The sequence below is a fragment of the Nomascus leucogenys genome, chromosome 1a, assembly GCF_006542625.1.
Source record: "Nomascus leucogenys isolate Asia chromosome 1a, Asia_NLE_v1, whole genome shotgun sequence".
NCBI classification, from domain to species: Eukaryota; Metazoa; Chordata; class Mammalia; order Primates; family Hylobatidae; genus Nomascus; species Nomascus leucogenys.
The window spans coordinates 27,375,797-27,401,219 of record NC_044381.1 but is presented as its reverse complement, the minus strand read 5'-3'; the positions used below and the strand labels follow the sequence as shown (position 1 = coordinate 27,401,219).

Sequence of the window (25,423 nt, the reverse complement as noted above, 5' to 3'; positions counted from 1 at the left end):
AAGACCAATCCCTGGATATCTATGCAAGTTAGAGGGAGTCATTAGTAGGATGGAAAGAAAAGTTGTTTTATTTTCTTGGTAGTTTTATTAATAAGAAAAAGAGTAGATGTGTATTGTTTCTCAAAAAAAAGTGAGATTTTCGGGAGCATATGGCAAATTAATCATTAAGACTCTCTTATGGCTCAGACCCACTTAATATGTTCTCTGTGGTGTGTGTACAACAAACCTGCAAAATTACATTACAGTGACTATTAAATGATTCATCAGGGTCACTTCCCCAGTAGATTTAGAATCTGGTGCTTATTCATGCTTCTCCCTCGGTAAGCTTTATTATCTCAATTGTGTTTGCCAGTGGCTAATTAGAGGTGATGGTACAAGCTAATTGCTAAAATTTTTCAGAACCATCAAAGTATTTATTTTGAGAGCGGGGGAAAATTACAGTTCCATCTTTGGCAGCAGAAGGGATGCATTGTGATTTTAACAAATGGTGTGTCTGCTGGTCCTTAAGAGTTCAGTAGCAGTTTAATATGCAAAGTGATTGGCTGACAGTGTGAACCTGGAGCTGAGATGCTTTTATTGCTCCCAGTACCCAGGAGTACTCTGGCTACAGCTGGGCTCATGCTTCATGGCTTGAAATTCCCACAGCCTGGGTTTGGTCTATAAAGACTCCCCCCTCCCCTGCCCCTTTTGTAGCTCTTAACCATAGCAAGATTGGGAAAACTGTGGGGGTGACAAATTGAATCAGGCTCACAAGGGATGTGAGGGGAGGCCACAGCAGATAAGCTCCAGGTGATAAGAAAAAGTACAGTCTGATAGGGAAACGGCAGACTTCAAAGAGCAGAGGAAAATTGTTTGCCAGTAGGGCACAAAGACACGGATCCGGGAGAAGCAATGCTTAGTAACTCAGGCTGGCAGCCCTGAGAAGTCTGACAACCAATAGCCAAGACGTGAACTCTAGAATGAGATCAGGAAGGAGACTGGCCCCTAGGGAGAAAGAAGTTGAAAGCCAGAGAAAGAGAAGAATAAAGGCTGGGTCTCAAACACAAAGCCTAGAGGCAAGAAGGCTAAGGCTGAGTCCCAGAGAACAGGGGTTAGATAACTCACTTTTGATCCTGGGAGTGATGTTGGTTCTCTCAGAAATCAATTATTGGCCCCAGCTCATCAGACAGCTACAACACTTTCACCTTCATGATACTTTGAGATCAAGCAACACCCAACTCACCTAGTATTCATTTCCACTTATTGTGCGCCTTCCCATCGTGTGTGTGTTGGGGGGCAAGGTGGAGGGCAGAGGGCGGGTGTTAGTGGGAACTGGGAAGGGGAATTACAATTTCTTGGCTCACTTGTGGCTAGAGTTTGCCACGTAAATTAAATGCACTCATGCCAGATCTGAATGTGGGAAGTGGAGACCATTTCCCTGTTTTTCACCATTTCTCCAGGTAAGAAAAGTCATGAGGATATAGGGCTGTGGCAGCCATGAGAATGCACCTCTCACTTCTGCACTGCAAGGACTGGGGTTGACAACAGTCCTGTTACTGCAGTCTGAAATCCATGCTCACATTTACCCCACTGTGTCCGGAATTGGTGGGTTCTTGGTCTCACTGACTTCAAGAATGAAGCCGCGGACGCCCGCAGTGAGTGTTACAGCTCTTAAGGTGGCGCATCTGGAGTTGTTCGTTCCTTCTGATGTTCGGATGTGTTCAGAGTTTCTTCCTTCTGGTGGGTTTGTGGTCTCGCTGGCTCAGGAGTGAAGCCGCAGACTTTCGTGGTGAGTGTTACGGCTCTTAAGGCGGCGCGTCTGGAGTTGTTCATTCCTTCTGGTGGGCTCGTGGTCCCGCTGGCTTCAAGAGTGAAGCTGCAGACCTTCGTGGTGAGTGTTACAGCTCATAAAAGCAGTGTGGACCCAAAGAGTGAGCAGTAGCAAGATTTATTACAAAGAGCAAAAGAACAAAGCTTCCACAGTGTGGGAGGGGACCCGAGTGAGTTGCTGCTGTTGGCTGGGGCAGGCTGCTTTTATTGTCTTATCTGGCCCCACCCATGTCCTGCTGATTGGTAGAGCCGAGTGGTCTGTTTTGACAGGGCGCTGATTGGTGCGTTTACAATCGCTGAGCTAGACATAAAGGTTCTCCACCTCCCCATCAGATCAGTTAGATACAGAGTATGGACACAAAGGTTCTCCAAGGCCCCACCAAAGCAGCTAGATACAGAGTGTCCATTGGTGCATCCACAAACCCTGAGCTAGACACAGGGTGCTGATTGGTGTGTTTACAAACCTTGAGCTAGATACAGAGTGCCGATTGGTGTATTTACAATCCCTGAGCTAGACATAAAGGTTCTCTACATCCCCACCAGACTCAGGAGCCCAGCTGGCTTCACCCAGTGGATGGCGCACCGGGGCTGCAGGTGGAGCTGCCTTCCAGTCCCGGTGCCGTGTGCCCGCACTCCTCAGCCCTTGGGTGGTCGATGGGACTGGGCGCCATGGAGCAAGGGGTGGCGTTTGGCGGGGAGGCTCGGGCCACACAGGAGCCCATGGAGGGGGGTGGGAGGCTCAGGCATGGCGGGCTGCAGGTCCCGAGCCCTGCCCCGCGGGAAGGCAGCTAAGGCCCAGTGAGAAATCGAGCGCAGCGCCGGTAGGCTGGCACTGCTGGGGGACCCAGTACACCCTCCGCAGCCGCTGGCCCGGGTGCTAAGCCCCTCATTGTCCGGGGCCGGCAGGGCCGTCCAGCTGCTCCGAGTGCGGGGCCCACCAAGTCCACGCCCACCCGGAACTCCAGCTGGCCCGCAAGCGCCGCAGGCAGCCCGGGTGCCCGTTAGCGCCTCTCCCTCCTCACCTCCCTGCAAGCTGAGGGAGCAGGCTCTGGCCTTGGCCAGCCCAGAAAGGGGCTCCCACAGTGCAGCGGTGGGCTGAAGGGCTCCTCAAGTGCCGCCAAAGTGGGAGCCCAGGCAGAGGAGGCGCTGAGAGTGAGCAAGGGCTGTGAGGACTGCTAGCACGCTGTCACCTCTCACCAACACGGCCATGCTTCTCACAGACTGATTCCAGCCAGTGACTATGCATGGCAGAGAGACATGAGCTCCTTGGATGGGTGACTTTGACTCAAGGATTCTCCATATGCTTTGCTGAACATTTCTAAGGTCTTCTGTCTTGCAGATTGGATTCTCTGGCATCAGTAGAAAGAATCTAATAGAACATTGTCTTTTGCTGTCTGGTACTTGCCACTGTGAACCTCTTGAGGGAAGGCGTAGTGGCCTCCTCATTTTGTGCCTTACAAACCCTGAAAAAGACAAAAAGTTAAAGACGAACATCTATTTTATTCATGTATTGTTTGTTTTTGAATTAGTAGTGATGATAGCCATTATTAGCTGAATACCTAATCCATATGCCAAACATTTTACATTGTACCCTACTAAATGTATTAACTCATTTTATTCAATTCTCACAACAAAGCAGGTCTTATTATTAGCCCCATTTTGCAAATGAGGACAATGAAGCTTAAAGAGATCATGCAATTTTTCCCAAAGTCACATGGCTAGTAAAGGACAGGCTCTCTTGCCTGATTTTCGTACAAACATCACATGCCAGGTGCCAAGCTAGGATCTACCTAGAATTCATTTCACAATTTCTTACTATAAAGGTAACACCAGCACCAGAAGTACAGCAGGATCAGGCTTGGCTTAGATGGATATGAATAAGAAAGCTTCATTGTTGGATTCCTTTTCAATGTTGTCATATCTATAATAATAGAGATTGCCAGATAAAATACAAGACACTCAATTAAATTTGAATTTCAGATAAATAATGAATAATCTGTTAATATAAGTACACCTTCAGCAGCATTTGGGACATGCTGATTTACTTGGGTGTCTTATATTTTCGTTGGCTAAATTTAGCAACTCTAAAAATAATTAAGAAGCTGCTCCCAGAGATCAGGGGGCATGTTGTTCAAAGCCCTAATGCAAAAAGCCAAGCACTCTTAGAAGAAAGATAATAATAACAATAACAACAACTGCTAATTTATTGAGTACCTTTTTACGTGCTAGGCACTGTTCTAAGGTCTTTTACATAATAACTCACCCTAACCTTACAACAAACTGGTGGAATAGGCATTCCTGTTCTTCCTATCTTGCAGACAACTGAGACAGAGAAACTTGCCCAAGGACAGCCAACCAGCAAGCAGCAAGGCTGAGATTCAAACCATGACTGTCATTTCTAGATACTACATGTTTAACCACTAACCTCATAAAGAGTAAGGCTCAATTTGCCAAATTATAAAGCAAATATTCAACTCAGGTTTACACAAATTCTATAGACTCTCTCTTCATTTGTTCTTTCTTGTTTACCAAAAATCTAGAACCCATTTTTCTCCTTATAGGTGTCATACCCTCGTAGGGCAGTGATCTAACCAGACAGTATATTTTTAAAATACAATTTTCCTGTTTAAAAATTATTGTATGTTAAGGTTTTGTAAATTTTGGAATACAGAAAAGAATACAGAAAACTACAGAAGTATAAAGAAACTTAAAATTACCTTAATTTCCTTTGTTAACATTCTGTATAGCCTTTCAGTCTTCCTATGAACACATATTATTTGCTTTTTTAGACAAAGTATGAATCATACTATACATACTGTTTTGTGGCTTCCATTAACAATATGCTGTGAACATCTTTCCTTTTTATAAATTGTCTAAATTGATGCTATGAACTGAACTGCATCCCCCACAAATTTCATATGTTGAATCTCTAACCCACAATGTGACTATATTTGGAGAAAGGAAGTAATTAAGGTTAAATGAGTTCATAAGGGTGGGGCTCTGATTCCAAAGAATTCATGTCTTTATAAGAAGAGACACCAGACAGCTCGATCACTTTTTCTGCCATGTGAGAGTATAGCAAGAAGATAGCCATCTGCCACCCAGGAATAGAGCTCTCACTAGATGTCAACCTTGCCATACCTTGATCTGGGACTTCCAGCCTCCAGAACTAACAGAAGATAAATCTCTGTTGTTTAAGCCGCTCAATCTATGGTACTTTATTATGTAAGCCTAAGCAGACTAATAGTTTTTCAAGACTATAATACTCCATTGGATAGATACACCAAAATTTATTCAACAAATTCCCTTGATAGGGCTTGCATCTGTGTCCCTACCCAAATCTCATATTGAGTTGTAATCCCCAGTGTTGGAGGTAACGCCTGGTGGAAGGTAATTGGACCATGGGGGTGGTTTCTCATTAATCGTTTAGCACCATCCCCTTGGTGCCTTGGTGCTGTTCTCATGATAATGAGTTCTTGTGAGATCTGCTTGTTTAAAAGTATGTAGCACTTCGCTCTGCTTTCTCTTCCTCCTGTTCCAGCCATGTGAAGTGCTGGCTCCTTCTTCATCTTCTGCCATGATTGTAAGCTTCCTAAGGCCCCCGTAGATGCCAAGTAGATGCCAGCATCATGCTTCCTGTACAGCCTACAGAACTGTGAGCCAATTAAACCTCTTTTCTTTATAAATTACCCAGTCTCAGGTATTTCTTTATAGCAGTATGAGAACATCCTCATTGCTAATTCTATAAACTGCATTCAAATTTGCACTTTCATAAGTAACACCTATAAGTAAACTTTCCCAGCCCTTACTTAGGATAGATTTTTAGAGACAGAGTCACTGGTAGAGTGACCGATTGTCTCAGTTTGTATGAACTATCATGGTTTTTGCACTGAAAGTCCCATGTCTTGGAAAACTCCCCTAGTTTTGGCAAACCAGGATAACTAGGGCTTTGTTACACATACTGCTGGATCACTCTCAAAATGGGTGCTAATTTCCATACCCACCATGTAAGAGGTTTCTCTTCAGAGGTATAGTATCTTATCTGTAATTTACATAAACATACTTTTGCATAGATAGTGAGATATAGGAGGTGTAAATTAAAAGTAATCTATACCCTAGAAAGAGTTAATTAATATGTGAAGTACCCTAATCAGGAATCCACATTCTAGAGGTGTCTGGTTAGCATTTGAAAGACCCTAATCAGGAGCCCCTACTCCAACTCCAGCGCCTGCCACAGGCACTCAGACAAGTGCTTGCTTTAAATACCATTATGTGAAGCTGCATATTGAGCTTGTTAATTAGCATAAGGGATATTAGAGATAATGTTTCATTGGTGAAATATGAGCTATTCAGAAAAACGTTCTGCCTTGCATCAACAGAAGATTTTGAAAAATCTGGTATCAAAAACCAGCAGCCAAACACTTTTGGAGTAACATTTTAAATGTGGAACTTCATTTGATCCCATCACCCCTACATTTATCAGAGGATTAAAAAGGTTTGGAAATGGGGGAGTTATAATTTGGGAGTTACCACGATGACTAGAGGACTAGGAGGAGGATGGATAGCAGAATTCAGTGCCTGGGTAGAGGCAAAATGTCCTACAATGCCCATGCCCAGACCACCCAAAATGCCATAGACGCTGGAAGAGTTTCCAGCTAATGTTCAGAATCTTGTGGCATTTTTGCCTCAAAATTATCCTTCCAGGTTGGAGAACCCCAAGAACAGAGGTTCCACACTTTAGTGGTTTTAGAAGAGAAAGCAGCTGGTCTTTGTGTATTTTTGTTGTTTTACTGTATTGGGGCCTTTTGTTTATTTATTATTTTTGTTGTTACATGTGGCTGGGAGTTCAAAGGTCTGAGAACCAGGCACTCCAATATCGAGGGCAGGAGAAGACAGACGTCCTAGCTCAAGAAGAGAGAAGGCGAAATTGGCCTTCCTCTGCTTTCTTGTTATATTTGTGCCCTCAAGGAACTAGATGATTCCCACCCACATTAATGAAGACGATCTTCTTTCTTCTGTCTATGTATTCAAATGCTAATCTCTTCTGGAAACACCCTCACGGACACACTCAAAAATAACCATTTCCCAGCTATCTGGCCATCCCTTAGCCCAGTCAACTTGACACATGAAATTAACCATCACATCATCCCACAGGAAGACCCACTGAGGACTTCTGCAGGCTGAGATGGGGGTGAAAGGAGCAGACTTGGGTTAATGGCTTTAAAGGAGGTCTGAGATGGGGGGATGTGAACTGGGATTGGGAGGTTCAGAGAAAGAAAGGGAGTCAGCATTAGGAGATTGCCGGGTACCCCTGGTGGCCGGGGCCTGAGAATCTCCAGGGAGCTGAACCAGCCACTGCCAACCCTCGGGGGGGGAAGGAGCACGTCATGCCACACAGGTGGAAGGGCCACGGGAGCTTCTCCTTCCTATGCTCTTACATCCCACTTGCCTGCAACCGTCAATACATCGCCTATCATAATGGTCCTTCATCGGTTGCATATCAGAATCACTTGGAAATGTTTAAGATACAAGTGCTCAGGCATAGATTCTGATTTACTGGGTCTGGGATTGGTCTAAGCATCTTTTTTTAATGTTCTCCTGGTAATTCTAATGGACTGCCGTGTGCTAAGATAACCATACTTTTCTTTAGACCACCTCAGCACAGACTATATGGTGTTACTATGTTACAGGATTAAGCTGGTGGTTCTTGACCTGGGCTGTATGCTGAAGTCACCTGGGGAGCTTAAAAAAAATACCAATGCCTGGGTTCCGCCTCCAGAGATTCCAGTGTACTTGGTTTGCAGGTGCATCGATGGTTTTAAAAGTTCTTCCAGTGACTCCAGTAGAGATCAAGAATGAGGCCCACTGGATCAAGTTCTAGCTCAGAAACCATAGTATATTTAAGTGTGCAAAGTTTGGGGGTGGTCAGGTGAATTCTAATCTAGACACTCATTCTTCAAGAGAAATCTATACATTCTTCTACTATCCTATCTCAATCAAAAAACAAATGCTTTGCAAATTAGCTACTGGACATTAAACATGGGTTTTTATTAAATTGCATGATGAATATGATGAGCAGGCTCTCCACTGGTGAAATTGCAGTTAGATGATACATATGTATTGGCCAACAATATTTTAGAGACACTTTCTACCTTTGCATAAATAGGGTTTGGAAATTCAGTGAGGCCCATATCCTTTAATATTAGGGATATTATTTTAGAAATATTACCCTGAAACTATATTAGAGCTATATTGCCCTAAGTGAAATCTCTAAGTGGTTCCATGTTGAGCTGTGAATTCTCAAAGGTGTTGGTTGCCTAATGCCATCTCTCGGGGTGACAGGAACTTTGGCCTTCACCACTGTATTAGTCCATTTTCACATTGCTATAAGGAAATACCTTGCTGATCACAGTGGCTCATGCCTTTAATCCCAACACTCTGGGAGGCCAAGGTGGGTGGATCACTTGAGGCCGGGTGTTCAAGACCAGCCTGGCTAACATAGTGAAACCCTGCCTCCACTAAAAAGACCAAAAATTAGCTGGGCATGGTGGCACATGCCTATGGTCCCAGCTACTCAGGAGACTGAGGCATGAGGATTGCTTAAACCCGGGAGGCAGAAGTTGCAGTGAGCTGAGATCGCACCACTGTGCTCTAGCCTGGGTGACAGAGGGAGACTCTGTCTCTAAATAAATAAATACATACATATATACATACATACATACCTGAGACTGGGCAATTTAGACAGAAAAGGTTTAATTGGCTCACTGTTCTGCAGGCTGTACAGGAAGCATGATGCTGGCATCTACTTGGCTTCTGGGGAAGCCTCAGGAAACACAATCATGGCAGAAGGTGAAGTGGGAGCAGGCATGTCTTACATGGCAGGAGCAGGAGGAAGAGAGAGAGGAGGGAGGTGCTATACACTTTTAAATGACCAGATCTCATGAGAACTCACTCACTGTCACAAAGACAGTACCAAGAGGGCTGGTGATAAACCACTCATGAGAAGACGTTCCCATGATCCAGTCACCTCCCACCAGGTCCCACCTCCAACAGTGGGGATTACAATTCTACATGCGACTTGGGCAGGGACACAAATCCAAACCATATTAACCACAAATGAACCTTTGGTGCAAAGTGCTAAGTTGAGCACCTGGGAGCAGACTTCCTCAGGTATAGAACATGTCATGAGAATCCTTTTGTGATGACTTGCTAACAAGCATTTAGTTAGTAAATGTTTGTACACCTAGCAGAATTGTCTCTGAGACTTGGTTTAATTAAAACGTGTTAGTAAGGATGTAGAAGCATGTGACTCTCACCCACCCCACACTAGAGCAGCTCCTGATGGCTGTCAGCATAGAGCTGGCCTGGCTCTAATAGCAAACCCATGGTGTTCTCTTCTAGAACATAAGCAAAGCCTCTCTCATTGTTACAGAACAAGACGTAAAACACGACCACTCCGGAATCGTGTCCCAGCACAAGGACAAAACCAACAGCCAAACCATGAAAATGGTCAAACACCTTCTACCAGCTACTAGAGTGACTGATGCTTCTTTACCTGTTCTAGATTTGGCTCTACTCCATTCCTCCCACCTCCTAAATAAAACTTATCTAGGAACTATGCAATCACAGAGTAGCCTTGCTTCTGATAGCACCCAAACCAGAGCAAAATCATGTTCCCTTAAACTCTCCCCTTACACAAGCCTAAATTCTATAAAAAGCCCCTCCATAACTCCCTTACTGAGATAGAACAAGGTTCTCCATTTTGCTTTGTCTCTCTTATCACAATTACCTATTCATATTAGTGTTCTATTATATGTTAGTACATAACAAATTATTAGAAATTTAGATGCTTAAAAACAATACAAATTTATTATTTCACATTTTCCATAGGGCAAAAGACTGGGCTTAGATAGCTTGGTCCTCTCCTTAGACTCTTAGAAGGCTAAAATCAAAATGTCAGCTGGGGCTATGTTCTCATCTGCAGCTTGGGGTTCTCTTTCAAGCTAATTCAGGTTGTTGGCAGAATTCAGTTCCTTGTGGATATAGGACTGATAAGGTTTGGCTATGTCCCCACCCAAATCTCATCTTGAATTGTAGTTCCCATAATCCCCACATCTTGTGGGAGGGACCTGGTGGGAGGTAACTGAATCATGGGGGTGATGGTTTTATAAGGAGCTTCCCCTTTCACTTAGTTCTCATTCTTCTCCTTGCTGCCTCCCTGTGAAGAAGGATGTGTTTGCTTCCCCTTCCACCATGATTTTAAGTTTCCTGAGGCCTCCCCAGCCATGCTGAACTGTGAGTCAATCAAGCCTCTTTCCTTTGTAAATTACCCAGTCTCGGGTATGTCTTTATTAGCAGTGTGCAAATGGATTAATACAAAGACTGAGGTCCTATCTTCTTACTGGCTGTTGGCCAGAGGTTGCTTTCTGCTCCTACAGGCCACCCTCACATCTTAGCCCCATAAGCCCCCTCCATAGGCAATTAACAACTTGCTGTTTGCTTTCTTCCAAGCTGCCAAGATGATCTCTCTGAGATTTCATCTTCTTTTAAGAGCTCACCTGATTAGGTCAGGCCCACTCTATATAATTTACTTTTGACTGTAGTAACGTAATCATGGGAATGATATTCCAATGTATTCACAGGTCCCACTCAGATTCAATTGAGACTCAAGGTGAGAAAATTATACAAAGCATGTTCACCAGGGAGCAGGAGTCTTCAAGGCTATCCGCCTACCACAACAAGAAACCTGTATTTGTTCAACTATGCTCTTCACGGTCTTTGGCTAAAAGACACCGACACTCTCCAACTATTATTTTCTGTCAAAAGGAACCAAAGACTTGCCCATGATCAGACTACAACAAGTCAGTTCATAACATCAGGATGGGAAACCACTGGGCACAGACTTGTCGGAACACTTGGCTGAGTCCCAGTCAAACCATCTGGGTGATCACTCCCCCTTTTCAATAGCAAAGGCATTCAGAAGCCTCTCTCACTAACAGGCAGGTGGAACTTGATACACAGAGGACTAAAAAGAAGCTAGTTGCCTAATGTAAACTATTTGATCAATAACCAATTATCCAAATTTGGACTACCTATTAATGATCTATTCCCAAATTTTAACTTTAATCATTTACTGAAATTTATCTTAAAAATATTCTTGAAATATTAAATACATTTCAGAATATTCTCTTAAAAACAGGAATAATGTCTAGCACTTCTCTCCTTCTATTAGAAGCAAAGAACACTTGCTAAGTGAAATAATGGTATTTCTATTACCTATGATTATGAGTACTTTCTGTCCCAGGAGTCTAATTTAAATTATCCTTTTGAAAGAAAATATCAGAATGGTAGGGAACCTGGAATTCACACCCAATGGAAATGTCTCTATGAACCACAACAGGTTGATTTGCCCCCTGAGGAGGTGTCCTTACAACCCCAATTATCCTTTAATTTATGTGAATCCTCTGATTTCTTCTTTTAGGCTGTTACTCAAATTATCAGGGCCATTCATTCATTCATTCACTGAATAAATACATTTGAGCACCAACTATGTGCCAAGTGCTCACTACAGAGATACAGCAGTGGATCATAAAAATTTGCTTCATGAAACTTCATGGAACTTTCAATATAGCAGGAACACAGGCATTCAACAAATAATTCAAAAATGAATACATAATTACAAACTCTGATGACTAGTTGGAAGGAAAAGTGTAAGAGAAAGAAAAAAACCCTATGGTTATCATGGTTATTTTAACTATGGGGTGAAAATTGTGAGTTTGAACATTTTCTCTTTTTTCCTATTTCTACAAATATTGATTAGGAAGACATCTAGCCTCCCAGAAAATGAGGAGGGCAAGTAGGAATGTGCCAAGGGATAAGGAATCTACTCAACCCTTTCCGGGATTAAAAAACAGGTCAGCTGGTAATATGGTTTGCCTGTGTTCCCACCCAAATCTCATCTTGAATTGTAATTCCCATTATCCCCACATGTCCAGGGAGGGACCCAGTGGGAGGTGATTAGATTATAGGGGCAGTTTTCCCCATGCTGTTCTTATGATAGTCAGTGAGTTCTCATGAGATCTGATGGTTTTATAAGTGTTTGACAGTTTCTCCTTCACATGCTCTTTCCTGCCACCTTGTGAAGAAGGCACTTCTTCTTCACCTTCCACCATGATTTTAAGTTTCCTGAGGCCTCCACCACTATGTGGAACTGTGGGTCAACTAAACCTCTTTCCTTTATAAATTACCTAGTCTCAGGTATTTATAGCAGTGTGAAAATGGACTAATACAACTGGTGATCATAACCTACCACTCGCTTCAATGTAACTGGAACAAGTCCTACCACACAAAGATCTCTACCTCCTGATATTACTTGCTTTATCAATCTTTGTTACAAAGTCAGCTAAAGGAGAAGTATTTTTTCTATCTTTGGCCATACCACCCAGAACACGTCTGATCTCAGAAGCTAAGCAGGGCCAGGCCTGGTTAGTACTTGAATGGGAGAAGTACTTTTTCCCACTCTGAATAAAAAAGTAATCTACTTTGGCCGGGCACGGTGGCTCATGCCAACAATCCCAGCACTTTGGGAGGCCGAGGCAGGCAGATCACGAGGTCAGGAGATCGAGACCATCCTGGCTAACATGGTGAAACTCCGTCTCTACTAAAAATACAAAAAATTAGCCAGGCACGGTGGCAGGCGCCTGTAGTCCCAGCTACTTGGGAGGCTGAGGTAGGAGAATGGTGTGAACCCAGGAGGCACAGCTTGCAGTGAGCCGAGATAGCACCACTGCAGTCCGGCCTGGGCGAAACAGCGAGACTGTGTCTCAAAAAAAAAAAAAAAAAAAAAAAAAGAAATCTACTTTGGATATACTTAATGCCCATTAAAATTGTATATGAAAATCAGGAGTACCTCATGTTTAAATATTTACCAAACATGGATAAATCTTAGATCTTATATAGAACAGTATAATCCATGTCAGTTTATTCATTCTAAAATAGAGATTCTCCATCATAATTATCCAGGTAAAGTCAGCTACTCTCTAAAACCTTCCTTAATTTCCCCAGGCACAGTTATTAATAGTGTTATGTCCTCCTCTCTGCTCCCACAAGACATATTACAGCTCATTTTTGCATAGTACCATAAATATCTTGAGGTCTTTAAAGTTATTTTTCTGCCTCTTTTACTCAACTGAGGCCCTTAAAGAGAGCAACTTAGTCTTATTCATTTATGTGCCCTTAGTACCTAGCAGAGTGCCAAGTTTACAGTAATAAAATCGATAAAAGTTTGAGTGAACAAAGAAAAAGTTTTCTACAAATTAAATCTCATTATGATGAATGGAAGAGGATGACTTGACTTTTTGACTTGGGCCCTGAATGAGGAGACAGACATGCAATATCTAGGCAGGAATAGCAGTCAAGGGAGAACTGCAAGTGCCAAGACATGAGGGGAGGAAAAATGATACAGAAATCAGGCACCTGGGGATAGTAAAAGAGAGTGGAGAAGCTGAGATCAGAGTAGAGAGGTAGAGGCTAAATGATGTAGGTCAGGATAAGAAGTTTAGAGATCCAAAAATAAAAATAAAAAATAAAGAAGTTTGGTAAGTGTATTATATATGACGGATTCATTTTCAGCAGAAGAATTACATGATATATTTTATATTCTGAAAAGATTACCCTGGGTATTGCTTGGAGGATTCATTTCAAAGGTGCATGATTGGGAGCAGGGAAACCCTAGGATACTATGGCAGAAGTCCAGGTGAGAGGTATTGATGGCTGGTTCTAGAGCAGTAGCAGGTGAAATGGACAGAACTAGCTGGATTTGAGATATCTTTTAGAGGTAAAGGCAACCAGACTTCGTAAGTTAGACATGAAAAGGGCTATTATTTAGCTTGTGAGTCCCTAGAGAGCTCTCCCAGTTATCAAAGTATTGAAATAGTTTTATACCTTTTGGAAAACAGTCACAGCCAAGGGCCCCCAAGTGGGGCCTCAATTGCAACACCCCAATACTCCTAGACTTCCCTATAAGCAAAAACAAAAATATTAATGCCTGGCATGGTAGAGACCTCTCTAGACAGCTCTATTCCCTGCCTCTGTTCTAATTGATGAGTCCCATTCTGTACCGTTAGCTAAAGATCACAACTGGCTTTAGAGGAAAAGAAACAGGAGGAATGGGGAACACCTAGGCTTTTGGCTTGAGCTGTTGGTTGCATGGCATTGCTATTTACTGACATGTGGAGGAATTGGAGAGGAACAAGTTTGGTAGGTGGAAAATAATAATTCTGTTAAATTTGATACTTATTAGACATCCTAATGGAAAAGAATAGAAAGACTTCAGACGCGAAGTGAAGGTTTCCAGTCGCTACCCACACCAGCAAACCTCAATGCAACAAAACTCTAAAACAATAAAACTTTCAAATGACCTTCAGAATCATTTTACTGCAAATAAATTTAGAATTTACTACAAATAAATCTGTAATGCTCTGGATTCTATTAAAACCATGAAGTACTTCCAAGCCCTTTATAAATCCAGGTTCTAACAATCCATTTGGATAGCTGTAGTAGGCTGAATAATGGCCATCCAAAGATATGAAGTCCTAATTCTGGTACCTATAAACATGTCCTTATTTGGAAAAAGGGTCTCTGTAGATGGGATTAGATTAAGAATCTTGAGATGGGTTGACTGCCCCGAATTATCCAGGTAGACCCTAAATGCAATCACATGCATTCTTAGGGAGGCAGAGGGAGATTAGGGCAGACAGAAAAGGAAAAGACCATGTGAAGACAGAGGCAGAGATTGAAGTGATGTGGCCACAAGCCAAGGAATGCTGTCAGCCACCAGAAGCTGGAAGAGGCAACAAACAAATTCTCCCCTAGAGCCTCCAGAAAGCAGGCAGCACAGCTGACACTTTGATTTCAGCTCAGTGATAACAGATTTCAGACTCCTGGCCTAGATAACTGTGGGATAATACATTTCTTTTGTTTTAAGCTGCCACACTTGTGGTTATTTATTACAGCAGCCACAGGAAACAAATACACCCACCAAAGTAATCAAGAAAAAAGGCAATGTTGTATACCTCTTATAAATGAAAACCCAGTGGCCGGGTGCAGTGGCTCACACCGGGTAATCCCAGCACTTTGGGAGGCCGAGACGGGCAGATCACGAGGTCAGGAGATCGAGACCATCCTGGCTAACGTGGTGAAGCCTGTCTCTACTAAAAAAAAAATACAAAAAATTAGCCGGGCGTGGTGGCGGGCGCCTGTAGTCCCAGCTACTCAGGAGGCTGAAGCAGGAGAATGGCGTGAACCTGGGGGATGGAGCTTTCAGTGAATGGAGATGTGCCACTGCACTCCAGCCTGGGCGACAGAGTGAGACTCCACCTCAATAAATAAATAAATAAATGAAAACCCAGAGATAGGGATGCTTATGACATTGTGCTATAAACTCACACTACTCCTATTCCCCCCAGCTAGAGGAGGCTAGATGACTTTCCCCAGACCTCCTTTAAAGCCTTTATTTCCTGTGAGATAAGAGAGGGGACAAAGACTTTCCCTGACCAAATTTTAGTCAGGCTCCTCTGAGCCCTCCTTTCAACTAGGCCTCAGTCTTGGCCCCTGTCCTACCTTCCACCTGTCTAGCCCACTTTTAGAAAGAATCCTGCTGTCAATTGAGAAAGAATCTCTCATCCTTAATATCTAATCACCCTTAGTATATAATCAAGTTTCTCACCCCCTACCTTTGATGTATATGTCCATAACCTGCCTTCAGCAAGAAAAAATTCCCCTACCCACTCTTAGAAATTTTTCATTCACTAACCCCTTTACCCTTCTCCTTGGCAGTAAAGATCCACTTGTGCTTGTATTTGGAGATGAGCTTGATCTCTGTTTTCCATTGGAATAAAGTTAGCCCCTATTGTGATCATCTTAAATAAAGTTTTCTCACTATTTTAACAAGTGTCAGGATAACTCACTCTTTAATAGAGAAAGCATTGCTAGCTTATCAGCTGTTGACTTTCAGACATTGGAAACTTCAAATGGCTTTCCTTTCTAGATGTGATGTTTGGTGCTGCTGAAAATGTCATAGGTGAGCAAGAAAAGGAACTATCCCAGTTCTATTTGGATATACTTGGTCTTTAAGTTGAAACTCCTCATAACTTTTGTATTCCAAAGAAGACACAAATGGGACAACTCTTTCATTTAACATCTTTTCCCTCCTTCCCTCCTTCCATCCTTTCCTTCCTTTTTTTCTTCTTTCCTTTCACCCAATTATTTATTCACTCATTCAGCAAACATTTGCTGAGGCATGACTGTGCACAAAGCTACATGCTCTGGGCCATAGAGCTAGAAAGGTGTAGATGTGATAGTCACCACCCCCAAAGGAGGAAGGAAACCACAGTAGGGCTCTGAGCCCGTACCTGGTATCTGGCTCTATTCTGGAAATTTTCACATATATTGTCACATTTAATCCACCCACAGAACCAGAGAGATGATTGTTATTATTCTCTTTTTCCCTAACAGATGATGAAAAACTGAGTCTTAAAAGAAATTGAGTATGAAGAGAGATGAATAGAGCACAGACTATTTTTAGGGTAGACAAAATATCCTGTACAATATCATGATGGTGGATACAGATTATTATACGTTTGTCTAAACCCATAGAATATACAAGCCCAAGAGTAAATCTGATGTAAATTATGAACCTTGGGTGATAATGATGTGTCAGCGTAGGTTCATCAATTGCAACAAATGGACCACTCTGGTGGGGGATGCTATAATGGGAGAGGCTATGCCTGTGTGGTAGTAGGAGGTATAAAAGAAGTCTCTTTATCTTCCATTTTTCTGTGACCCTGAAACTGCTCTATAAGAATAAGGACTTTTTTAAAAAGAAAAAGAAGAAAAATTGAGCACCTTACTTGGGACCATGCAGTTACTCTTTTTTCTCACTGTGCTGTAACAAGATATGCACACAAATAACTATGATACAAGGTAAATGGGAACAACTTTGCTACTCTAGAAGAGAGTAGGTAAATCGTTTTAGAGTTCAAAGAATTTTTAAATATAGGAAAGAAAGAACTATTTTGTGTCTGGTATGTGCTAGGCATTTCACCTTGCATATCCACATGCATAATCTTTCTTTATGGAAGTAAGAACATGTAATATGGGCTCTACCCTCTTCATAAATTTTCAACTGGACAATACAGTATTGTTGACTACAGGCACAATGTTGTACAGCAGGTCTCTGGAACTTATGTTGCATCACTGAAACTTTACACCTGTTGAACAGCAACTCCCCATTTTCCCCTCTTCCCTGCTCCTGGTAACCACCATTCTACTGTCTGCTCCTATGCATCATCTTGTTCAATTCTTTCCACAGCCCTGTGATGAGTGACATCCCACTTTCAGCTGGAGAGACTGGGGAAGTCATCAAGGAAAAGGCAATTCTAATTTTGGGCTTTGAAGGGTGAGGAAGGTAGAGCATACAGAATTGGAAAAAAGGCACATTCCAAGGGAGGAAACAGAAAAGTTCTAGAAAAAGAAAAAAAATTTTTACAAAGCAGCTGTTGGTGAAATTGGCTGGAGCAGTAAAAGCACAATAGGAAAGAAAAAAGGTGGACAGCCTTGAAGGCCATGTTCAAATATTTGGGCCTTGTTCGGTGAACCATGGGAGCTCTTGACAAGGAGGCCGGGGCTGAACTTGAGGAAAAGTGTGTCATGGAGGATGAACGGGAAGAATGAAGGAGAAACTAGGGTCAAGGGAGCGAGGTGGGAGGCTTTGGAAATAATCTAAGGAGTGGTTGTAAGACTCTTCTGAGAAAGGGGACAGGCTCAGAGGGAGGGGGGAATCACACAGTGAGATAAAAATTGACATCATTTTTCAAAAAACATATTAAAGATAGGAAAAAAACAGCTTAAAATAACTGGTCCTCTTTTGGAAAAGAGGCAGCAATGGGCCAAGGATATTTTCATTTAAACCTATATTTGTTAGATGGCAAGGGCGGCAGCTGGCCAGTAGTAAATTGCTCCTTATCTCTAGACCTAGGCCATTTCACTCTTCTACCCAGAGTCTGAATAATAGATGTTCTGCTCTTCCAAGGAAAACAATGTCACTGAAAAAGGTGGAACAGGATGGTTTGTTTTTTATGGACAAAGTTTCATACACTGTGTCAGAAGTCATCTATTTCTTTCCCAGTTGACCCAACAGCCCAACCAGCTGACCTTGAAAAGTCATTTTCTTTCTCTTTTCAGTACAGTTTTAAAAATCGAAGTGTTCTTAGAATTGGAAAGACAAACCTAGGAATGAGGCTTTCAGCAAAAAAAAAAAAAAAAAAAAAAAAAAAAAGGTAATCGATGTGTTCAAGAGTTCTCCTGATAAGACTGAACAGTGAAGGCTACGGATTATGCAGTGATGGGGAAGGAACTAATTTACTGGTGCCTGTTAGTCCTCAATACTCAGCTTGATGCTGTGAATTTAACAACAAACAAGACAATCCCTACCCTCAGTGCACTCACAAACAGATAGAAAAATTACTTGAACAACTAGTTTGGAAGGGAAATTTCCAGAGGTATTCAATGGGATGAAAACTCTGGCGATCTTGTGATTTATGGATCACTTTCTGATCAAGTCTGATGGCCACCTATACTTGCAAACACAGTATACATTCAGTGATTGAAAAGTCAAATCTTGTGTAATAGTACTCAGAGCCGCCAAATCATTTGAAATGATGACTCTCTTCTCCTTCCTAGGAGGAGGGGGCAGAGAATGGAGAAAGAGGGAAATGTGGTCATTTTCTCCACCTAACAATGTTCCCCTCCCCCAGCTGGTCAGTGGCGGTTCCTGATCCCCTCAAGACTGGGTTAGGGCATGGTTGGATAGGTGTCAGTGGTAGGAAAAAAAGGTAAGAGTAACAGATAATGTCTTCCCTGACTGGGTGTATTGTAAGCAGTTTGGGCAGTGGGGATGGGAAATGTTAAAGCTGCTTTCTAGGGCAGCTCACTGATAAGCTTCCACAGGCCATGCCCTTGATCGAAGTAAAAGCCCACTGATCCAGCATTACTCACTCTCTCCTCTGCTCCTAGGAATCCAGAAGTGCAACTTACCCTCTGTTGAGGCCATTTCTCCCCACTTGACAACCCTATGGGATAAGATAATAAGATGACCCCACCCAGGGTTGTCAGATAAACTGTTCTGTCTTTGTCCAGAAAAAATCTGGGAATGAAGACTAATCTCCAGAAGGAACAATTCTCATCCTCTGATATCCTGGGTGGGGTGGGGGAATAGGGGTCAGAAAACAGGCCTGTGTGTTCCCCTAACTGCTCTCTGCATGGTCCCTTTGAACTCCTCTTCCTTGACAAGGTGAAGGAGGAAGCTCCCCTTTCAACCCTCCTCCTTGGATGGAGAACTCACAACTCTTGTGGAGGACTCACAACATAGCCACAACTCTTTCCAAAGAAATCCCCATAAATTTTTCCTAAATCTGCACTCTCTCAACCCTATTATATCCTGGGTATGGTGGGGGTTAGGCAAGCTATGGTTTTCAATTTATCTTCTCTAGAATTTCTGCATATGACCTAAAATCTACTATAGAATGTATGGGTTGCAGAAACTGAAACCTTCAATATAATATCCTGTTTAATTTTCAGAGACAAAGTTGAAAATAAATTACAGAATTTATTAATAGCAGTAAGTGCTTGATGCTCCTATGCAAAGCCCTTGTAAGAGAATAAAGAATATAGATGAGGCCAAAGCCTCTTGCTTCCCGATCGTTGACTCTCTCCCTCTTCCATTCCCCAAACACAAGGGTGGGAGGCTATCACTGCAGTGCAAGGAAAGATCGATGTGAAGCAGCACCCCATGACTACTAGAAGAAATGGAGCATGTCAAATCACTAAAAAAAGTACATCTGACCCCAAATCAAGTGCTGAGTAATCCAGGCATCTTGGCGCAGAGTGAGAACAATGAACAGGGTCAAGTTGTCATCTGGGAGAAAAGAATGCTGATTAGAGATGAGTAAGTGTCTTCCACCACAGTAAAGGACCCAAGACCTTTAACCAGTTCTTAGAGCAGGAAGTAAAAGAAGAAGAGGCAGGAGAGCCCACCTTGCAAAAACTGAAGAAGCGACAGAGAAAGAGATTGGCTTGGTTTCTGCCACTGAGTAATCCAAAGCCTTCTAACTGGCCAAGTTATGTGTCATGAATAGGCTACAGTTGTGCCACAAGACCTTCAATCCATAAACCTTGGGGGCTGCCAGAGACACTGTATGGGTCACCTCTGACCATGAGCAGCCTTATTTGGGGCTCTTCAGAGGGTAGCTCAAGATTAGTGGGATCAGTCTGTATACCCCACAGTCACTGTAGGCAGGAGCGTAATAAGCACCACTGTGCAATAATGGCTCAGCTTCAACATACTGAGCAGGGCCAAGGAGGAGCCCTTCCATCCAGACAGCCACGCCAGCAGCTAAATGGTGTGGGATTGCTGGATCAAATGCCGGATCTAATGGATGAGTGAACAGCTCATCATGGACAAGTGGCCCACGGGGCTTATAGAGAAGTTTGTGTTCCTGATGTCCAATGTCTATAGTACACAGACCAAGGTGCCACCTGTCCGCATTGAAAAACAGGGATGTCAAGCTCCTGAGGTGGTGGCCTGCCAACATATTTGGAATTTCTGGTCATTTGTTATTGATGTGCCCTTTAATGGCATTGAAGCCATCTGCATGGCAACAGCTCTAATGATATGTGAGAGTTCTGTAAATGAGAGTCACTTTATTATTTTGAAGTACTAGATATGACAAAGTTAATTAGATTTGAAAAGCATTTGCATTATCACAAGATATTTCAATAGTAAATTTGTGAATAAAAGGATGGGCTATTATAGTCCTAACTATAATTTGAACTATTATGAGTTTTGGAATTGTTGTAAAACAATGATCTAAATACTATTTTATGACATCTTCATGCAAATTTTCTCACTGATGGTGAATATCCAAGATTTGAAGAGATCATTGTTAAAAAACTTTTGATCAGGAATTGAGTGTAGCCATTTCAAGCATCAAACTTGATGTTAAAAAGTTGTGTTTCTGAAAGTAAACTCTCATTTTTAAAATTGACAATACCCTATTTAGATATTCTATGGAAACATATCTAGTATCTTTCTCAATTTTTATTTTCTTATAAGAAATTGGCTTCAACATACATATTTTAAAGTTTTGATGTTTTATAAAGAATATATTCCTTGTGTATAGCATCCAAGGACTGTTGCATAAAAAATTTGATCCTCAACTATGGCTCTCAGTCTTCAAGATTCTAGCATGAACCTCCTCTCCTTTTAAGAGGAGGGTTCACAGCTACCTCGTTCTTGGGACCCTCCTTCCCGTGGAAGGAAACAGAACAACCTGGGTCCTGTGTTTTCCCAGGTGTTTTATCTTATTAAGTCATATTTTCTTATTTGATGGCTTTTTTAAAGAAATATTAAAAAAAAATTTTAAAGACACATGGTGGAGATTTCTTAAAGAACTAAAAATAGAACTACCATTTGATCCAGCAATCCCACTGCTGGGTATCTACCCAGAGGAAAAGAAGTCATTATACAAAAAAGGTACTTGCACACACATTTATAGAGGCACAATTTGCAATTGCAAAAATGTGGAACCAATCCAAATGCCCAACAATCAATGAGTGGATAAAGAAACTGTGGAATATATATATGATGGAATAGTACTAAGCCATAAAAAGGAATGAATGAATGGCATTTGTGGCAACCTAGATGGGATTGGAGGCTATTCTTCTAAGTGAAGTAACTCAGGAATGGAAAAGCAAACATTGTATGTTCTCACTCATAAGTGGGAACTAAGCTATGAGGATGCAAAGGTATATGAATGATACAATGGACTCTGGAGACTCAGGGGGAAAGGGTGGGATGGGGGATGAAGGATAAAGACTACAAATTGGGTGCAGGGTATACTGCTCAGGTGATGGGTGCACCAAAATCTCACAAATCACCACTTAAGAACTGAGGTAACCAAACACCACCTGTTCCCCAATAACTAATGGAAACAAAAAATTTTAAAGACAATTCAGTCTACTTTTAGCATATGCTTTGGCTAATTTTACTATTTTCATTAAAAATATTTTCTCTACACTTCTAACTTATTTGTAATATTTTATCTTTTTTCTCCTGGTCTACACCATTGTAGAATGGGAAGATTGGAGAGGTGAAGGTCCTCAGGGACTTTTTTTTTTTTTTTTTTTGAGGCGGAGTCTTGCTCTGTCGTCAGGCTGGAGTGCAGTGGCGTGATTTCAGCTCACTGCAACCTCCACCTCCCCTGTTCAAGTGATTCTCCTGCCTCAGCCTCCCGAGTAACTGGGACTACAGGTGCGCACCATCACACCCAGCTAATTTTGTATTTTTACTAGAGACGGGATTTCACTATGTTGGCCAGGATGTTCTCGATTTCTTGACCTCATGATCCGCCCACCTCCTCAGAGACTTTTCAGAAAAGGCATCATAAAAGGGAGCCAGGTCAGAGAAAAAGGCTATTCAGCCAGGCCCACTCCTCAGGAAGCCTTGCTGAATTTCTCCTATGTCATCATTTATTGTTCACCTACTACCTGGAGGCACATGCACAGGCTTTTGCTAGTCATCCACAATGACTCAGCAGCATGGGTATTAGTAGGTCCAATTTACAGAAAAGGACACTGAGGCTCAAAGCAATTGCTTAGCAATCACGCAAGGGCAGCAGACACATCTTTAGTGAGAAGGTGAGTGTGTCAGGAGTTACAAAATCTGTTTGATTTTGAACCTGTGCTCTTTCTGCTCCTTCAGTGCTTCTCAAACTTTAATGTGCTTATGAATCACCTGGGCATCTTAAAATGCTGATTCCAATTTAGCAGGTCTGAGGTGGAGCCAGAGATTCTGCATTTCGAATAAGCTCCTAGGTGAGGCTGAGGCTGCTCCCCTGAAGACCACACTGAAGCTGAAATGTGCACGTGGTCTTCACCAGGCCCCTCTGGGTACACCCACATCAAGGAGGCAGCCCAGATAGAGCTGTCGAGGTTATCATTTACAGCAGATTTCTCCTTTCGCTGACTGGCTTTGATCAGGGTTCCAATGGATGGCTAGCAAGAGCTAATTACAATCCCAACTAATTCACTGTGTCAGTTGTTATTCATTAACAAATTATGTTCCTGACAAACTGCTCTAGTGTGGTACCCTAAGTACTGTAATTAAAATCTTAGAAAGTTGCATGTGGGCCTAATTGATTTCCTTAATGTATTACTCAGACTAAACATTCCATTATTTGGTGTCTTGATGTTTATGAAGGGGCGGAACTGCTGCTGCCACCCAGGCGGCAGATAGATCCATCTCTGGGTTAATGGGGGAGCTTTTCTGCTCTTGGGTCCTAGTCAGTTCCCCAGCAGCACTGCCCAAGCATTCAAATGACAGTGGCGTTTCTCTCCTCCAGAAGTGTTTACGTAGAAAGGGATGGAGGGCAATTGGAATTATGTCTATAATTTGTATTTCCTTCTTGGGTTTCCAAGCTTTCAAAATTTATGATAACTCTTTAGTGTTGCTTCCCGAGGCTGTCATGATCCCATATCCTATAGCTCCCCTTTTACCACTGAGCACCATGAGGCAGAACAGGAGATGGAGCTGGGGTCAGTATCTAAAAATGTCTGTGCTTCATCCAAAGCCGTGTGTGATGCAAACAAATCCAAGTGTATCTGGCAAATGTGGAATGTTATGAACAGCCAATATGTATACTGCAGTTCAGTGAATTGGACTATGTTTATTCATTCATTCATGTATTCAACGGCCTCTGAATAAGCACCTAGCATGGGCCAGGCCCAATGCTAGGTTTAAAAAACAAATAAAAAACAATCAAAATAATCACAATCATAATAACAGCAAACAGTCATGTATTGTAAGCCAGGCACTGTTCTAAGTGCTTTAAATATATCCACTCCTTTTATTTTTGCTTATTTCCTTTGAAGAAAGTACTCCTATTATCCCTATTTTACAAATAAGAAAACTGAAGCAAAGAGAATTTAAGGAACTTGCCTAAGGTCACACAGCCAGGATTCAGGTCCAAACAGTCCGGCTCTGAGTCCTCGCTTGAACTACTATGCTATACCGCCTCCCTTCAATATTATAATAATAATAGCTGGTGAGTACTTAGTAAATCCTCATGAATAGTTTTATACTCACAAACTCACAAAAAACCTAATGAGGGCTAGGCGTGGTGGTTCACACCTGTAATCCCGACACTTTTGGAGGCCAAGGCAGGAGGATCCCTTGAGCCTAGCAGTTCGAGACCAGCCTGGGCAATATAGTGAGACTATGTCTCTACCAAAAAAAAAAAAAATTAGCCAGGCATGGTGACATGGGTCTGTAGTCCAGTTACTTGGGAGCCTGAGGCAGGAGGATTGCTTGAGCCTGGGACGTAGAGGCGGCAGTGAGCCGTGATTGCACCACTGCACTCTAGATTGGGCAACAGAGTAAGATCTTGTCTCAAAAAAACAAAGCCTAATGAGATAGGTCTTTATCCCCATTTCACAATTGAGGAAACTGAGGCACAGAAAGGTTGCTGAACTGACCCCAAAGTCTTGGGTTGTAAGTGGCAGAGTCAGGATTTGAGCCCAGGCCTGGAACCTAACATTTCAATCTCCATGCATCCTATGTAGAACTAGCAGAGATCTGAGAAATCAAATAGGGATTTGGGGCCAGCACAGTCCAACCAATTTAAATAATCAAACTCCAGGTATCCCTGCCCTAGATCTGCAGCAAATGAAGCTACGGCCCAGGTGGAAAGTGTAGAGCTGGAATGTGAAGCTGTGGGCTGCCCTCTGCCTCTGCATTAGAGTATCTCTTGCACAGCCCTAGTTCTCTGAAGCTCCTTCCTGTGCCCTCTGCCCTACTCACCTTCACTCAGCATCCAACACAATGCGGGTGGATCACATGTGTCCAAAGATAAACTTAACAGGCTCACTATACATTGCATGATATGCTACACACTGTATGTTAAACTAAAATGTGCTTAATTTGGGAGCATCCCTTTCTTTTTTTATGAGTGTACATCAAAAATGCAAATTATGAAAGGCAGTATTTCTTATGGTTTCGTAATTCTTAACAAAAAAAAAAGAAATGCCAGCTGTGAGGTCTTTTGGAAGAATTGGACTATTTTGTTTGCTAGAATAGGAAACAGGGCTTTTTCAATAGGTTATTTCTCACGCTGCATGGATGCATTAAGCGAGGGCTCTTACCTTCTAGTGGCTGCCCCAAGAACGATGTGGTTCATTAGTGTGTTCAAGCCCTTTTCTTGGTTCTGGTACTTTACGTGAGTCAACACCATTACCCTCTGAGTCATTTCCTGTAACCCTGGTACACAGGCTTCCGCATCACGAGTTGTGTTATTTCTACTTCTCTTCAACAAGTGCCGTTGCATACACCCAATCCAGGCCCCTCCAAACCACTTTTCTCCTAGATTTCTGCCCCAGGCATCACAAATTCCTTTCCCTCTGGTTTCTGGGAATGATCTTACTATGCACCATCTTTGGTGAGCTCCTTTCAGTAGTTTCCACTCGTGGTTAAGCACTTTCTCCCCTCAGCTAAACCAACTGT

The 25,423-nt window shown here is 42.4% G+C and overlaps 1 pseudogene; it reads right to left on the bottom strand.

Annotated features, from left to right (window-relative positions):
* The window catches only part of LOC101177404, a 45,914-nt pseudogene extending 20,760 nt beyond the window's left edge, over positions 1–25,154 (bottom strand).
* Positions 25,155–25,423: the final 269 nt, after the last annotated feature.